The sequence below is a fragment of the Typopeltis vanoorti genome, chromosome 20, assembly GCF_054136105.1.
Source record: "Typopeltis vanoorti isolate ZY-2024b chromosome 20, IOZ_Tvanoo_1.0, whole genome shotgun sequence".
NCBI classification, from domain to species: Eukaryota; Metazoa; Arthropoda; class Arachnida; order Uropygi; family Thelyphonidae; genus Typopeltis; species Typopeltis vanoorti.
This window is the reverse complement of record NC_143568.1, coordinates 83,506,747-83,519,574: the sequence shown is the minus strand read 5'-3', so window position 1 is coordinate 83,519,574 and position 12,828 is coordinate 83,506,747.

Below are 12,828 nucleotides of genomic sequence, written 5' to 3'. Positions count from 1 at the left end.
ATGAGAGGTGTGATTGAAGTCTGATTAGCGGAATAATGAATTACTGACCATTTAAAACTATATATTTAGAAATGTATGTACATTTAATCATACAAATACAACATTTATTTTACAAATGATATTCTGTCTTTTTCAATTTAGCTACTTGAATACAAATTCTACCCTTCGGTTCTTCTTTATGAACTGGTCAATAACATCGTCATAAAAAGTTGGTTGTAACTTAAATTTCCCAAGCAACACGCACACTTGTAAAGGTTGGCTAGAGCTACGTTGACTGCGTATGGCCTGTGTTTAAGCAACAGAGTGAGACGACGTGAAATGGCTATGCGCGCGCATGAAATCACAGTGCTGCTGCGAGGACCTGATAGCTCCTACAACCGAGCAAGCCAAGGTAGCTTAGAATAGACGAGCAAGCATCGGCCTTCGATACACAACGCAATATTACCGCACAAGCTTAAGATGTCTTCTGTCTACAAAAATAAAAGCCTAAATGGAATGCTTATAAATGCATGCATTTATTAACGAATAAATATTACTTCTTTCTCAATTAATGAGCTTGCGCAGCAAGCATGGAGAATTCTCCCCTGGCGCCTTCCCAAATGTGAAACCAGTATTCGATGATTGCATGGATATGTAATTTTTACGAGTTGTTCAAAGGTAAAGTAACGAGAAAGTGGCGAAAGAGAAACCTCCATTTGTTGTGGATGCTGAGGAGGAAAAATATATGTTTACTCTAATGCGAGAGTGGAAGTTAGTTGTTCCAAAAATAAAACGATCCCTTCTTATCCAGAGTTTTGGGCGTTGTCAAAGTAATATTAGAAGACAATGGAGTCTTTTTGTGAGGAATAAGATAAATTGATTTTTACAAGCATTGAAATTAAAGCTTGTTTGGAGAGGACCCTTTATAGCTAAGTTGATAATGACTGCCTTTGAGTGTGAAGAATTGGGCTTTCGAATCCAGTCTAGGAAGCAAAATAGTTTTTTAAGAACTCTTTCAACTAAAGAGTAGGTATCCAGTCTGATATGAAAGTGGTAGGGTGTTTTGATTCCGCAATACACACCAGAAGAACAGAACCAATCAACTAAAACTGGCTTCATAGACCTCTGGTTATTCAAAATATCATGTTAGGATCATCCCACCTTAAAGAAAAATCGATGTCAAATAAGAAGAGGAACACAACTCATACCGTCAGCAAAACTTTCCCTGGTTGAATAGGATATAGTACTTAATCCCTAATTAGGAGGGCTCAACCAGTCCTAAGGAGCGGTCGAGGAACGGGGGAAATCCCACAGGAATAACAAAAAAAAAAAAAAATTAATGCTATTAAATTGAAATCTAATGCTGGGGATATTAAATAACTTTCTATAGAAAGTTATTTAATATCCCCAGCATTAGATTTCAAGTCTGAGGATAAAAATCCAACTCACAGGTAATGGGCGACCAGAAGAAAACTTGCAAGCCATTGCAGTAGTCAACCAGAAGATCCGAAAGTGAGTGGCATTAAAAAAAAAAGTTTATTATTCGTGTGGGGTTTCTCCCCGTTCCTCGACCGCTCCTTAGGACTGGTTGAGCCCTCCTCATGAGGGATTAAGTACTATATTCTATGACTGTAGCCCGTGTATTCACGGGGCTAAATTGTCTTCTGTCCGGTTTGCTTGCTTGCGGGATGAAAAACCCCAGATAAAATGGTGTAAAAACTATGGTATCCACGCCTAAGATCCGCTAACTTGGCTATGGCTGAGAAAGATCCTTGAGCTCCTCACCTCGTCGACGGGAATCGACTTGTATAGTTAATCTAACGTGTATTGGTAGTTTGAAATGTTAAATTTAGGAGCTGCTGTATATAAAGAAATATTTTTAAGGGAAAGATCAGCTCGAGAAAATTTTTTTCCCAAGGAATGAGAGTTGAAAGGGATAATATTTAAGATTTTTTAATAAAAAAAAAATAAAAATAAACTATCAGACAAATCATCAGATTACTTGTACATGAATTGTTGTTTTATCTTATACTTGACATATCATCCCGCAATAAATCCTGGGAACCAAATCGGTCAAATAGCGAACATGGTATAAATATATCACATGAGAAGACAAAATTTTAATTTTGTCCCTTCAATAAAATGTAATTCAGAGAATATGTTTGCTATCCGATATCAATATTTTTTCCGGTATGCTTCGAAAGAGTCCCGTTAGTTTAAGTACAAAATAAAGCTGCAGACTTTGCTATTGAAGGGTGAACGATAGACTATTTTTTTAAAAAATAGAATGACTTGCAATTGCAAGTCATTCTATCAAGTAGTTTGTTTTATACAGCTGTCTGAAGCAAAAATGTTGTCTGTATCCCTTGAAATGGATAAAATTGAGTATCGTGCGGTTATAAAATTCTTTGTAAAAGAAGGTTTAACGCCAAAAGAAATTCATTCAAAGTATAGGCTTTTGGCAATGTTTCTGATACCATAATGCTAGACCGACAGAAGAAAGAAAAGCCAGTTTATCTTCGATTTTTCGTTGAAGAATACAATCGAACATATAACAGAATCCATAACCAGTTCCCGAGTTAGTCTAACTTTAGCACAGGCAAACAGCAGTATTTTAAATGCTGTTTTTAAATTCTTGACAACTCAGTAATTTGTATCAGCTTTTAAATTAAGACGTAAGAAACTTAATGCCTGATAAAAAAAAAAAAATTTTAAAAAAATGTATACATATACGTAAAAATTTGCGTTTATCTGCTGCTTTTTACCGCCTAATATCCCGGCCTGGTTGGCCGAGTGGTTAGTGTATCCGCTCTCCAGCCGAAAGGCTGCGGGTTCGAATCCCGCCGTGGGTATGGATGTTTGTGATTGTCTGTGGTGATCAACGATAGACTGTAGATGAAGGTAGTTGCGGTTGGTGGATGGAAGACAAAGATTGTAGAGTAGGTGTCTTCCCTCGATGAGTCTTTGGATCCCTGGAGGTGTTATGTAATAATAATATTGGAAAGTAAAGGGTGATCATAAGTATCATGTAATGAGTCATAATAGAAAAAAACAAATTGTATATTGTTTAGGGTGGAGTCGATATTTTTAACAAAACACGTAAAGAATAGAAAGAAAAGGAAAATAAAATCTTGCATTTCAGAACTACAGAATTGAGGGTTACATTGCGATGTTAATACGTGAGTGGTCTGAAAAGTTCTCGGCCTCGACAATAGATGGAAACACTATCGGCACGATTTTTTTTCTAAGTTGGTACATCTGTAATAAGCATCTGTGTGAAATTGCAAGTCATTCTATCAAGTAGTTTGTTTTATACAGTTGTCTGAAGCAAAAATGTTGGCTGTATCCCTTGAAATGGATAAAATTGAGTATTGTGCGGTTATAAAATTCTCTGTAAAAGAAGGTTTAATGCCAAAACAAATTCATTCAAAGTTCATGAACGTTTTCGACAATTAAGAAATGGACTGCCGAGTTTAAACATGGCCGTACCAGCTTTGAAGATAATCCACGTGAAGGACGTCCAAAAAGTGTAACAACACCAGAAATCGTTGATCAAGTGCATGATATGGTATTGGATGATCGGCGAGTCAAAGTGCGTGAAATTGCTGAGACTATAGACATCTCAAAAGAATGTGTAGGATATATTTTGCATGAAGAATTGCAAATGAAAAAGCTTTGCGCAAGATGGGTGCCACACTTTCTCACAGCAGATCAAACACGCACTCGCATGAAAATCTCTAAACAGTTCTTGGAGCGTTTTAACAAGAATAAAACTGATTTTGTGCGTCGATGTATTACTATAGATGAGACTTGGATTCACCATTACACACCAGAATCCAAACAGCACTCAAAATAGTGGAGAGAAGCTGGTTGTTCGGCGCCAAAGAAGACAAAGATGGTTCCATCAGCAGAAAAGGTCATGGGATCGGCATTTTGTTTATTAATTATCTTGAAAAGGGTAAAACGATAACCGGGGAATGTTATTCTGATCTTTTAACCAGACTAGACGAAAAACAATTCGTAAGAAAAGACCCGGTTTGCAGAAGAAAAAAAATCATCTTTCATCAGGACAGTGCACCTCCCCACAAAGGTGTTTTGGCAATGGGAAAATTAAGGGATCTGCACTATGAATTGTTGGAACATCCACACTATTCCCCAGATTTGGCTGCTCCCTCTGACTTCTATCTCTTCCCAAAACTAAAACTCTTCTGCGCGGGTTAGCGTTTTTCTTCGAATCAAGAGTAGATTGCAGCTGTAGAAGGGTATTTTGCAGATCTTACTGAGAACCACTACAGGGACGGGATAATGGCGCTGGAGCATCGCTGGAATAAATGTATTAGTCTTAAGGGAAATTATGTTGAAAAATAAAAATCATTTTGAAATTATAAATTCTTTTTTTCTTGTTAGGCAGAGAACTTTTCAGATCACCCTCGTACAAACGGTATGTGATTTGATTCGAATTATCTCATTCGATATACACTGGCACAATGACGTAGCGATTTGTCCATTGAAAGTTTTGAGGCTTCGATGTTAATGAGACTAAGAAATGTAAGCAAGTAATAAAACCATTTTTTAACTACTACTTCCAGTAAATTAGTCAATCAGGTCACTTGTACACTGTTAATTTTTAATAACAGGTTTTATGCTTAGCAACAGTACAAATATAGTAGAAGAAATACCAGTAATGGTTGGAACGTCGGCTGTGAAGCAACAGTCTACAAAATTATAAATTGTCTCTAAACTACTTATATACTTCAGTTTATCTGCTTGTTCGGGATTAAGTCCTACAACTTCCATAGTATGATAGACGAACTGTAATAACTCCTTTGGTTTTAAAAGCCTTTAGACAAGTTTTCCCACATTCTAAGCATGGTTCAATTCTAGGTATTGTCAGTTGTCTAATGGAAGGATAATCCTTGCTAAAGTTTTGCTATTACATCCCTCCTCCTTGAGTTGTGTAATTCTTTAAAAATAAAAACGCCCGTTTTAGTTCTTAATTAAATGTAAGAACCAAATAATCAAAATGATATTGTTTTTGTAATGAAAATTATTTAATTTCTCCAGACCTTAAATTCGTTGTATTGAAAGCCAGTCAGCTGAAATTGCTAAATTAAGCTTTTAATGTATTAATAATGTCGAAATATATTATCATCACAGAGCTAAATATTCCTATATAGAAGTTATGGGCATAGTCAAAAATTTATGCATACATTGATAAGCAATTAATGTTATAGTACGCTATTGCATGACATATGCACACTTTTTAGAAATGAATTGGTTTACTAGCGTTTTATCATCTTGTGATCACTGAAGATGAAAGTTAAAAGCACGGTTCAATAGCTGTACTTAAACTCTTCCAGTGAACTGCAAACGATGAGTAAAAATGTCGCTTGTTCAAGTTTTAAGTCCTTGCTAATAAATAAAACTGTAGTCCCTTCCACATAGGTTGTCTTATTTTGCATGCAAGAACATAAAACAGAACTTATCTTGGTATTATTTTATGTCACTGCTATTCTGACGTGGGGGGGGGGGGCACAAACTTCACGCTGTCTACATAACGTCCTTTCCAACAAAGCTGCGGTTCGAATCCCATTAACATAAATATTTGTGAAATCTAGTTCTTCTTTTGGTTCTCTAAAATACCGGCCATTCCTTATGCATCTGAAAAATTACATTCCCCGGTGTGAGACAGCCACCCTGTTTACCGAAGGATTGACTCGACTTGAAAAAAAGTTTGTTTGGTCTCTAGAAGAGGACTCCAACTATCTACCCGCTAAGCTCTTTTCCGACACTAAATATAGGATTACAGCCTTTCTTGGATGGAATTCACATTAAAGAGTTTGGTCAATGAAAAACGAGCAAAATAACGTGGAGTGTCAAGTCTTAATCGCCATCCAATAGCTGCCTCATTACTCTTCATCTTTCCTAACTTTGTCACTTCTCTTTTGTCTCCAAAAACTATCACGTCTTCATTACAAATCCTTACGGAGCCGTCTTCAAGTTATAACACAACAGAAAGACATCTAGGACTTGTATTTTATATACAAAATCATATAAGTCAAGGCATGAAAACGCCTTGACTATATGATTTATGGGCTAATCATTTAATGTCGCGAGATCATGCTTACACTATTTAATTTCTCTGACCTAGCATATGAATGTTCAACTATTCTTCTTTTGATTCTCTAAAATACCGGCCATTCCACTCTAATCTCCCCATCAAAGATCGCATGATTTTGAGTGAGGATGATTCATAATTAATTCGCCAGCTTAATAATCGTTAAATAATATCGTAGAATACTGTTTACGCACGTGCAAAGTATTTTTTAGACAACCAAACAAATATAGAAACAAGTTCATCAGTGGTTTATCTCATGCAATACTTCTAAAATTGCAGCTGCAAATTTTCACATTTCTGAAAACGATTTCGAAGAATAATTAAAAATAAATAAATCCGCTGCCATTTTATTTTCAAGTAGTTTAAATGTCGCTTAAATTGACTTCAGTACATGCTTTATTAAGAGAGATTTTTATTTCTGGCTAGTCATATCATAATGATTAAATACAGAATGGAAAAATATGTGCTACAACTGCCATGAATTTTTATTTTATTTTATTTAGTTCGTCTGCGATCAGTGCATGAGATGTGAGAAAGGCCATTTAATTTAAACTCCTTATCATTATTTTCTAAATGCGTCACACAACTTCATAATTTGCAATCGTTTGTGGTATGAATTTTAGATATCGTAGATTCAGGTTTTTGTCCAATGATTTTGATTCCCTCTCCTTCGTTTTGGGCCCCGATCACACTAATAATTTTTTTAAAATCGGTGACATTTTTAGTTCGACGATTTTCCTCTGACAATCTTTATACCATTAATACTAAATCCAGTTATTATATATGCACTTAACTGCACTAGTAATGATGCACCCACCACCAATCCTGGATTTTTCTTCCAAACTTCCTGATAGGATTGGATAGTTCATACTGGATTAGTTCATCCAGTATTGAACTCATAGCATGGCCCCATTGAATTCGCATTTTCTCTAAGATGATTGTTGCATTCCTTTACGAGTTGCTTCTTCATCTCAACCATCTTTAGCAGCAGTTTTTCTCACCCAACTGCCCATGACAGATTTCTCAAATTCTTCAGATACTGGGAGGAGAACAAAGAAAGAAATGGATAGAAAACATCAAGAGCATTAGTGAACTGAACTTAGCCAAATTTAAATAACTTGGCTGCAGAATAGATTGGACTAGAAGGCCGTTGTTCATAACAGCTTCAGCTCGCCTTAGAGAGATGAGGATGACCTAGTCCTCCTCTAACTTTAACGTCGTGAGGAAACAAATCATAAAACAAAAAATGAAAAAAAAAACTTGGTAATGATTTCTGTCGTCTTGCACACCACATAGTTTTGTTTATAAAATGTGTTAATTATTTTTTAATTGTCTACTGTAGCACTAGATATACTTCTAAAAGCGCTACTCTATTATTATTAAACTTACTTCTGATGTTCTTTCATTCCGATATCTGTAGAAATTGGAAATATGTGATCGGTTATTTTGCTTTAATTACTGTATGTAGATTGTTACTCCAGTTTTGTTTGTATTTGTTTGTTTACTCTTCGCTTTAAGTATGGTAATAATTGCTCCATTAGTTCCTTTGAGGTTACTGTTTTATTTGAGAATTTGCTATTTCTATGCTTTCTTCGCGTAAAATTTTATCTGATTCTTCCGTATTTGGTTTGTTTAATGCTTCACGTATCATATGTATCTACACTTTTTCATAATTTCTTTACCATGTCTGTTTTGCGGCTTATAATTCTTACGATACTTTTGAAATCATTTATTTTCAACATGTCAGGTTGCTAGTGGACGATAGTTATCCTAGTGGTAGGTCTGCCACCTTAAGGTTTACTAGACTTGTCTGTAGATTAGTGAGAACTGCATTGTAAGAAAGACCCCCCCCCCCTCTCCCCTTGAACTAGAATATCTAGTAAAAGTATTCAAGTACTCTTATTAGCATGTTTCTTCACTCTTGTTAGATATTTTAATATATTGTCAAGCATAATGAACTTTCTTACGAAGCGAAAAACTTATTACAGAAGTAGTATACAATACCTGCTACTGTTAGCCGGACAGCTAGGCGAACAGAATTGAACAGACGAACAAAATACTTATATTATTCGTAACGCAAATTGAGGATAGGGGTATAGTCAAAGAAGACTCAAGTTTTTTTTTTTAATACTGATATTAAAAATTGTTACATGAAATGCAGATGTTTCGACTCTGGATTTGTCACTTTTGTTTTCGTAAACACTCCCCCCCCCTTGTCTTTTAGATGTTATGCAACCCAAATAATTAAACGCTGTTACTTTATCTTCTGACCATTTTTGATCTAACATGATCCCTACCTTTAAATGTCATCCTTTTGTTTTCTTTTGCGAAATCTTTAAGTTGTGTTGTCTTAGGACCACAACTACTTTCACTGGTTAAACACCCGGGATATCTCGCTTTTCAAATCAGTCAGCTCTGCTGTTTTCAAAATCGTGGCTTCAACCAAACGACCACCGACAATAAACCCTTTGTCGAACTCAGAAAGATCCTTTACTTTTCCCATTGGAAATTAGCACCATTGACAATTACTGACCAACAGCAATAGTAAATAGTTCCCTAGAACACGTCGTGACGCACGTGACCAATTTTGTATATGCGCTGCGTAAGTGACCTTTATCTGTATATCTGCATAAACGACTCTAATTCACTGCCCGGTACGTATAACTTATACCAAATACAATGGATTTTTTTTATTATTATTATTTCATTATACTGCATAATTTTTCTCTATTTATTTCACCAAAAGTTTTCTCATAAAAGATAAATGGTTATAATAACTGTTATGTTGAGTAATATTGTTATTTATTATTATTATTTGATTACTATTTATTACTTATTCTATGGCCGCGCGGTTAGCCTGGTGGCTATGCGCTTCGCAACCATATGCCTGGGGAAGGAGTGTCCTAGGCTCGATTCCCGTTGATGACGTGAGGAGCTTAAGGATCTTCTTCAGCCATAGCCAAGTTAGCCGGTCTTGGGCGTGGACAGCAGGGGGTTTTCATTACCCCCCCCCCCCGTTTATCTGGGGGTTTTCATCCCGCAAGCAAGCAAAGCGGCCCCTGAACACACGGATACAGTCAGGAATACTTAAGACAATCCCTCCAGCCACAGGTTTGAACTGTCAGCTATGCCAGTCCTGAGCCCGGATAAAAATGGGAGGATTGAGGTGGTGCCGTACTTCCCGTAGCTATTTATTCTCACCATATAAAATAGAGAACTGTAGCACTTTATGCTACAATCACTTGAAGTATATCTCGAAGTCTTACGCATCACTTCAGCTTTAACGTAAAAGTACAGTAGATGGATCCTATAGTTTTTATGTTGATGTATATCCCAAGCTGTACGATATATTTCTCTCAGTAACAAAACTTGAGTTGAGTGATAATACAAAACGAGTTTGTACTGACAGTTTGTGTAGTTTCTGAAGAGAAAGAGGTCTGTAACGGATCCACAGAAACACAGAATTCCCACTAGTTGCAATGCGATAATATTAATACGCTTAACGAAAGGAAAGATTTGCTGACTTGCTGGACACTCGACCAGTGGATCGCATTTTGTGACTTTTCTCCCTTTACGGTAATTATGCCTATATTATTGTGTTATTATTCAAAAATTGTTTACAGTTTTGAATGTGTATATAAAGTCAATATCAACAATAGCCTGATTACGAACGCTTGATGAAAGGGACGGGGAGGTTTGGAGCTTCCCCGGATAGTATTCAAAAGGTAAATACAATTGGTTATTTTTGTATAGGGCCCAGAAACGTATTAATTTAGAATTTAACAACTGGGAAAGGGTTTGTGTCCACCTCAAAACTCTGAAATAGAATTTGGAAACATTTTTCGAATAACTTTTTATAGGAAATTTCTGTGATTTCACGATTCGTTTCAGGCTTGCAGTCACGAGAACGACCTTTCGTTATCGAAAAAAGAACAGCTAATTGAACTTTCAAGTGACAGTGGGCTTAAAATGCAATTTCGTGATCGTGGTTGGCTCGATTCTGGATCTCGCTTTCTGTGAGAAGTGAATTTCCCGAATTATTTGAAGAAGTCGAAAATCGTCATGCAGTTTTCTACAACCTATCTTTGCGAGAAACGATTTTCATCGCTCCTTCAAATAAAAACAAAATACAGAATTCGTCTTAGTGTGTGTGTGCCGATCTTCGACTGAAGTTGACCAATATTGAGCCAGATATCCAGCAACTCTGCAAGGTCGAGAAGCTCATCCATCTCATTAAAAGTAAATAGTAACATAATTATATCATTTTATTTATTTAATAAAAATTAAAACTTTGTTTTAATTTTTATCCATAAAATTTAATTTTTATCTAGATATCCGGCTTGGTTGGCCGACTCTCCAGCCAAAAGGCTATGAAGCCACCACTGCTGAGACACATCCAATTAACGAAATCGGCGCCTGAGAATGAAATAATTATGTGCTAGTATTTACACTGAATATATCTAAGAAAGAGTATTTAAATTCTTAAAATCGAAATACTATTTTTTTTCCCGGTCTTTATATAATCCTTGCCAAAGCATATAGAAAAATCCGTTCATTGTATTGCTTTCTTTTGACTTTTCTTGAAATAAATTTTATGTATTCATGATGCAAATTATACATTTGTTCCAGAAGCTTACTTCGATTCATAACATGGAAAACTCTTTAACTGTGAGACTATGTGGTACAAAGAGCACAAAACGTTGTCTAAGCTTTTCCATTTTTCCGTCATCGTTTGAAATTACGGCCAGAGAAACTAAGGCTATGAGGCTAGTGTATCACATCTGTTAATTTGTGTGTCTTTGAATGAAATAACTGGTTTGCCTAATGAAAAGCCTAGTTTTGGGAAGTGGGGGGTACCCTCCACTTCTGCATAAAACCGATTAACTCGAAGAAGGGGGAAAAAAAAGCGTGTAATGGTTCTTCGCGTCATAAAGGAAAACATCTTAACATCTTATCTAAACATCTTAACTAAGGAAAACATCGTCACAAGACGATGTTTTCCTTAGTTAAGATTTATATTTTATGCAGAATTATATCCTTTATTTTACGTTTAAGATCTTCGTTTTCATCCTTAATGCAGTGGAATGTTAATTAAAAATATTTCAGAAATTAGCAAGGTCATTGTTTGGGAGGGAGATGTGCAGAATAACAATAGCGTCGATAATAGGCTTAAAAATGCGAAATAAGTGAAATTTTGGAGTAGGAATTCTTTAAGCATACCGATATCGAAAACAAAAATTACAAAGTGCTAAAGAATTGGAGTTCCAATTAAATCGATGTGAACTATTGCTTTTATTAAGTCATTTTTGTACTAGCGGGCTAAATTGTTAATATAATTAGCATTTATTTTGCTCAACGCGATATATTCTTCATATTGATATAAACACGTAAATGATTTCTTACTATTATATTTTCATTAATTTTCTTTATTATACTATATATTGATTATGAAATTATAACCAAATTCATTATATTTTTATCAAATGTGTGTGCTTATATTTTACCGTCTTAACTGCCAATCTGATTCCAAATCGGTGAATTTTACCCCACCTATACTGCGTAATACTAGTCGATTTCGTGGTTCTTAAACACTAAGATACGCCATCTACTTATATAAAGATTCGATAAATTATAATTGATCTAAAATAATCATCTCAATGGATGTAATATGCTTGTAAAATATAATCTCAACAATAATAATTAACAATATATTATTACTTACATCTTCATGTCATAGCTAGCTCCCGGAAATGAAAAAGAATGACAGACACAAGAAGGTACTGTACTGTTAGCAGTTGTAGACGTATTTATGGTTTGCATTTTATCCAAACGTCATGATACGGTCTGGTTAAAATTAGCGATATTACAGGTGGTGTAATGATTCTCGGTTTTATGCGTAAGACACACGTGCTTGGCTAAACGCCCAACATCTTAAGAGCGATAATCAACCTTTCCCATATATTCATTATGCATTTTAGTGATATTATTTGCAAGACAAATATTATAATCAACATAAAATCACTGAACATAAGGAAAAAGCCGATTTTATTTATTTTCATGATTCGCTCGATAAATGAGTCAGTTTAATTTACCACGAAAGAAGTGGATTTTAAGTAATATATAAAACCTAACCCAAACCTCCGCATGTTGTTTTAAAACTTCTTGCGTGATTCACCCGAGCCTGCAGATGTGAATGAATAATTGTATACGCTTGAAGAGATGAAAACATCACTCATATATATACATAAAGCCCAGTACCAATAAAGGCGTAACTATTCGCCTACCCTACGGCTGCAACGGAAGTGAAAATGTTGATGAACCTTATTTACAGATCCATTCAAAGACTATTAACAAGTTTGATTAAAATGTAAAGAACACATAACAAAAAATAGAGGAAACGGGAATTTTGTAATTAAGCAGATGTATTGTGTTTGAATCCCAGACGTTGCTGTAGAACAACTTGATGAGTCATCAAGACAAAGATATTTACGATGCTCGTAAAATAAACGATGAGACAGCTGTATCCAAGCATGTCACTATTCAGTGCTTTCTTGTTTGTATTCTCAATTCACTCTCGGTATTCAACAGTATACGATGTCGTTGCGTATTGTTTTTCTTCCTTTGGTAGTAAACATGCTAATAACTTTTGTTAGCTGAATATTCCGCAGTATTTAAGCATACAAATAGAATAGTCAACCGACGTCATTTTGTGCTCGTTACACTTTTCCATA